The sequence below is a fragment of the Pteropus vampyrus genome, unplaced genomic scaffold, assembly GCF_000151845.1.
Source record: "Pteropus vampyrus isolate Shadow unplaced genomic scaffold, Pvam_2.0 Scaffold56, whole genome shotgun sequence".
NCBI classification, from domain to species: Eukaryota; Metazoa; Chordata; class Mammalia; order Chiroptera; family Pteropodidae; genus Pteropus; species Pteropus vampyrus.
In genome coordinates, this window is record NW_011888837.1 from 7,567,755 (window position 1) to 7,574,220 (window position 6,466).

A 6,466-nucleotide genomic window follows, 5' to 3' on the forward strand; every position below is an offset into this window, starting at 1 on the left:
AGACTATTTGCCCTATCATTCTAGCAGATGCTGCTCTTTTATTTTCCAATTCCCAGTGCATTCTTTTTTCTTCACATTCTCAAATGAAACAAAATCAGTCAGAAGTTACTCCTCATAACCGTACTATCACATCTTTGAGATTATCTGAATTCATGACCATTTACTCTGCCTTTCCTCCTGCTACTGTAGATGAACCGTCTGTGCTCCTATCTAAAACCAAGCTCAACAGCAGTGGTTCTCAGTGATTTTGCTCCCCCACCCACCCCGCCTCACCAGGGGGACTTTGACAAAGTCTACAGACAATTTTGATGATCACAACTCGACTGAGGGAGGGGATGCTTCTGGCATCTAACGGGTAGAGACCAGGAATGCTGCTAAGCATCCTACAATATACAAGAGAACCCCCACAACAAAGAATTGTATGGCTCGATCCGTCAGCAGTGCTGAGGTTAGGAAACCTTGTCCTCTGCTAGATCACTGAATTCTATCCAGCACCTTTCCCCTCCCTCTTTTACATCATCAAGCTTCTCCTCTTACCTGATCATTCCCATCTCCATGCAAACATACTTCTATCTTAAAATATCTCTTATCTTAAAAAACTTTTTTTCTCATTCTCCATTCCCTTCTAGCCACCTCCCCGTTTATCTGAACAACAAAATTTATGAATGAGTGAAAGAATTTTCCAAATGCTTTCTCATTCTGTCTCGACCTCATTGCAGGCAAGATTTCTTCTTCATCATTCACAAAAATAATATTTGCCAAGGCCACTTATGAGTATCATGTCAAACTTAATGGTCAATTCTTAGATCTCATTGACTTAACTATCAACATTTAATATAACTGATTACTTCTTCCTTCTTAAAATAATTTTTTCTCTTGTTTTCTGGCCATCTCTCTCAGTTTTTCTTTTGCTCCACTAACTGAGAGTTTCCAGTTTTTTTGTTTTTGTTTTTGTTTTTGTTTTTGCTTTCATTTTATTCATAGCTTAACTGAGAAGTCTTTAGACTTCTTTTCTATATACACTAGTTTCCTGAGTAACCTCATCTGGTTTTAGGGTTTTAAATTTCATCTATATGCCCATAGCGTTTGCATTTATATTTTTAGAGCTGATTTCTCTCTAACTCCAGACTTTTATATCATTTTGTATTCAATATTTTCACATAGTTACCTAATAAATAGCCAAACAAGAACTCCTAATGTGTCTCCCCAAAATCTACTCTTCCAGCAGTCTTCTCTATCTCAGTTGATGGCATATCCATTCCACTAAGTTGCTTAGTTAAAAAATCTTGGTGTCCTTTCTGGCTTCCTCTGTTTCACTTGTATTAACATCAGTTGCTCCTGTCGCTCTGTCTTCAGAATATATCCAGCATCCAACCACTTCATTTCCTTCCAATGCAAATACATTAGTCCAAGTCGTATCAGCTCAGGATTGGATTATTTCAATAGCCTCTTAATAGGACTTCCAGCTTTGACCTTGTGTCCCTTATGTCTATCATCTATCCAACAGCCAGAGTAATCTTTTAGAAAATTAATTCAGACCACATAATTTTGCTCAGAACTTTTCAACAGTCCCCCTACCTCTTAGAATAAATTTCACAATCTTTGCCATCATCTATAAGGTTACACATGATAAGCATCCCCCTTCCCTTTGACCTCTTCTCCTATCACTCTCATTCTGTCTCACTCTATTTTAATCACTTTCTTGTTCTTCTTGAATTGCACCAAGCATGCTTCTTCTAGAATATTTTTCCTCTCCAAGTCTTCACAGCTTGCCTCCTCATGTTCTATGTCTCTGTACAATGGCAACTTGTCGAAATTGCCACTCTTGACCGCTCTATATAAAATAGCAACACTCTTTCCTCAACCTAATATCCCCATCCTGTGTTTAATATTTTTTTAGTGGTTTATTTATTTACCATTTGCCTCCCTTCGCTGAAGTGAAAGTTTAATAAAGGTCATGGTTGCATTTTTGTTGTTGTTTATTATGACACCCCTAGCACCTAAAACAAACCTGGTACAAAATAAGCACTAGAAAAAAAATTTTAACTGTAAAAACCAATTTTGTCATTGCTACAAATTGACATTTTTAAAACCACCACATTAAAATTATTATTAAATATACCAGGAAACATAATATTCTGTAAGTTACTGAAATTAAACTCTGTTTTACAACTCAACTCTCCACTGAACAGGATTGACGCTTTTGAATACTATCCTCCTAGAGGAATATCTTTTTGTGTGAGACAATTTGTCAAAGTAAACATAATAAAATATTGATGGAATTCTATCACATCGAATTAAAATGTCTTCACACTGTATAGTTACATAGTGTCCAGGCAGTATCCAAATGCAGCATAGCAGTAGTCCTTAGTGACTCCTTATTTTATATAATTTTTATGCAGTAATCTGGCATTGGTCAATATTTACTCAATTGAATCATATGAGAGAAGTATTTTACAATCATCTATAATTAGTCGTCTTGGTATGTGGTCTCAACATGGCTATAGAGCAGATAGAATTAGGGCTATAACAAGATGTTTAATTTCTGATTCCAACCTAAGAACTCTAGGTTCTTTAAATATTTGGAAATGCCAAAATGCTCCTTTTAGATCATTGTTTCATGAATGATAAAAAAGGAAAACATCAAAAGTAAATGAAAAATAAAATATCAAAACAGTTTCCTTTCTCTTTATTTTTCGCTCTCCACGGTTGCTGCAGTGGATGGACTGCCTTCTGGCATGTGAGCTCTGGGTGACTCGCACGTCTGCTGGAGTACCGCAGGCATCCCTGTCATTGTGGTGTGATCCTCCCAGGCCAGTTTGGGGCTGCAGGCCACCACTTCCATTCTCATCACATTTCCCGATTGTGCTTATTCAGGGGGTACCTGTCATCCTGCTATGACAGTCTGTTCTGCCCTGCTCCTCTATCCCCGTGCCACCATCTCTGCATTTTCTCTGCTATCAGTAGTTCCTGAACTCTGGTTACCGACAGCTTGCCAACAGCACACTCTGTGCCCTTGTCATCTCTCGCCTACCACACCTGCTGCTGCCACCTGTTCCGGTACCTTGCCAACATCTCCCCTACTGCCATCAGCGCTGGTCATGCTCCTTCAGGGGGAGGAAGGATTTTTTTCTAATCAGTGACTGCCGCTGGACAGTGTCACAACTAAACAGTGACATCTGGGAAATATCATGTCATCTGTCCTTGAGATGGTTTACTACTCTCATTGTTGCCAAGATATTTAACCACACAGTTCTGAGGTCTGTGGTGTTTGTTGCTCTAAGAATACTTTCTTTTCCTGGCTTTCTAAGAACTGCAACTTCTACCAAAATAAAATCTAACCGTTAATTAAAATAACTCGATTAAGCTTGTTTTAAACCTCTTCTCCTATGATTCTCTTTTCAAAATTTAGTTAAGGGGAGAGAAAGAGAGGGATGTATTATAACTTTGTCTCCAGCATCACTGACATTATTAGCTAGAGTAATAGAAATAAGTCTAAGTCAAATAATTCTATTATGTTTACTGGTAAGTCTAAATCAAACTTATGGGTTTTAAAGTAAATATTAAGTTAGTATATGATCTGTAAAAGATAAATAATTAATAATTAAGATATTGATGACTATACCACATATTTCTGGATGAATGATGTGCCCCATACTATTCTGTTTTTCCAAAATACCAAAGAGAAAATACCAAAGAGAAAACTGGGGGTGGAGTAGCCAGAGTTCAGGAACTACTGATAGCAGAGAGAAGGAAAATGAAAGAATCTATTGAAATATTGGGATTAAAATAAATTTTCAGAATGCAAAATTTTTTAAAAACTTGCATATCTATAGAATAATAGATTAATGAAGATCCAAAGGTCAATGGAAATCAAAAGATAGGAATGTGTAATGTAAACAATAAACTATTATGCAAATATAAAAATTATTTTTAAGCAGGTTATTTCTAAAGCACAGCTTCCAAAAATAGTGAATTATTACTTCCAAAAATAGTAGGGCTTAATAAGGCAGACTTTTTTATTTATGAACGCTCTAATTGCTGGAAAAATTACACCAAGCCAAAAGCTGATTTCATTTATACTAGTTCTATCCTTTAAAATGATACAAAACAGTCTAATCTCATTAGCAAATCCCTTTAAATAATTAATAACATCTTTACAAAAATGTAAAATCCAGAATAGTGATATTCCTATAGAAATCAAGATTTCCACGCATTGCTTGGGGGGTAGGGAGTCTGTGGAGAGCTATACTTTATGAAAAATAGTCTGGCAAATTTATTCAAATAAAAATTGCACATAAATTTTAATCCATATTTCCCAGTTTTGGGAATCTATCTCACAGAAATAAATTCATAGGTACATTTGAATGTTTTGCATTATAAGTAAATATAGTAAAAAAAAAACCTGGAAACAACTTAAATAACTATAAAAGGATATATATTTATTGCTGACTTTATGGAACATAAAGCAAATATTTAATAGAATGAATTAGCTCTATATGTATTAATCTAGTCCAAGAGGGCAACGCTTGGCATATTTTTATATGAGGAAAACGCAACCATGTGTATTAAAATATCTCATTTCCTAAAGCAAAAAAAAAAAAACCTCAAATATATATATAGAGTTAAATATTTGAAATACCATAAAAAAGGCATGGAATATACACATCAACACTGATTATATATTTTTAAATATATACCATTTGTTTAAATAAGTTTACATTCTTTTTAAATTTAAAATTTTAATATCTAAACACACAAAACACATTTTTAAAAGTAAAGCTCAATCTATGTTCTTCTATAACTGTACATGAAATTAAAATTGTTTTTAGGATTTCTTCTGGCTTGGAAATCATACACTCACTTTTCCAGTCAAACTTATACTTAAGAGACAGACCCTTGGTTTTCATTCATGTATCATTAAGCATCCTGTTCACAGTTGTTCAACTCTAATAAAATTATGTCAATAAGGTCTTTGTTATTTTTTAAGTACTCACTTTTATATTTGGGTTGAAATTGGGAATACATCCCTGTAAATGTCGTCAAAAAGATATAACTCCAAAAAAAGCAGAGTTCTTTCAATTCTATTTTCTATGCTAAACATCCCCAGACATTTCTATCAAATAATATTCTCAGATCTTTAACACTCTCTTGGTCATAATTCTCTGGTTCTATTTTAAGATATGTTATTCTGCTTTGGAAACATTATCTATATTTTTCTTAAAGTACCCCAATTTTGCAATTCACTTTTAGTAGGCTTGCCTCAATAGAGATTTACTTTGAGATCGTGGCAAACTAACAACCCCAGGTCTGGCACTTGTGTGTTGTATTTGTGAATCTTTTAACACAAACTATGTTAGATTCTCTATTATCTGTCTTGTTCTTGAGCAATTGATTTTTTTAGCCTTGTAAATATAGGACTTTATTATCATCCACTTTCAGTTTGATTGTATTCACCATGTTAAAATAAAAAAGGAACTATATTGCACATACTACTGATTACGACTATGTGAAAAATACACCTACTTGTTAAAAAATAAAAAAGAAAATAAACACACCAAAATTATTGTTATAAATAGGTTTAGGTGTTAGAATCATAAGTAATTTGCTCTTCTCTTTTTTTGATAGTTTTCTAATTTTCTTTAATGATACTTAGATGAAAAGGTTTTATTATTTTAAATAAAAATTAAAATGACCTTCGTCTCATTTGTTTGAACAAACTGCTATATATCCAAGAATGACATACGGAAGAGAACTTGGGAACATTTAAACTGTGTAGTAACAACAATTCCTAGTTGATAGGATCTTAGGTGCTGATATGGCCTGTTCCCCACCTAAAAGTATAAAAGGAAAAGGGAAAGAGGGAGCTGTTGTTTAATGGGTGTAAAGTTTCAGTTTTGCAAGATGAAAAAGTTCTGAAAGTCTGTTTCACAACCATCTGTCTATACTTAACACTACTGAACTAACACTACTTGAAAATGGTTAAGCTAGAGTCTATGGCCATGCCACCCTGAACAAGCCCGATCCCATCTAATCTCAGAAGCTAAGCAAGGTTGGGCCTGGTTAGTACTTGGATGGGAGACCATCTAGGAAAATCCAGGTGCCGTAAGCTTAAAAAATAAAAAAAAATAAGGAATTGTAAACTGACAAGTTCCTTGCAATCTGTGAGGTCAACCAAGGGTTTCCTCACCTAAAAAAAAGAAAAGAAAAAAAGTAAAGTTTTATGTTATATGTGTTTTACCACAATTTTTTTTTTTTTTACCACAACTTTTCAATATTAGATATGGTGGATAAAAAAGTATATGACGACTCTGTCCAGCGAAGCTCCTCACAGCCCAGCCCCCGGGCTGCCAGCACTGTCAGCTGCACCCCAGAATTCAGGCAGAGCTGGCTTCCCACCAGGCTGGGGCCACAGCTTCAGACACTACCTGCCCTCTGGAATCAGTCTCTCTTTGCTCAAATGATT

General features: G+C 34.8%; 1 pseudogene; it reads left to right on the forward strand.

Moving 5' to 3' along the window:
- Nucleotides 1–5,992: 5,992 nt before the first annotated feature.
- Nucleotides 5,993–6,112, forward strand: LOC111740030 (annotated as a pseudogene).
- Nucleotides 6,113–6,466: the final 354 nt, after the last annotated feature.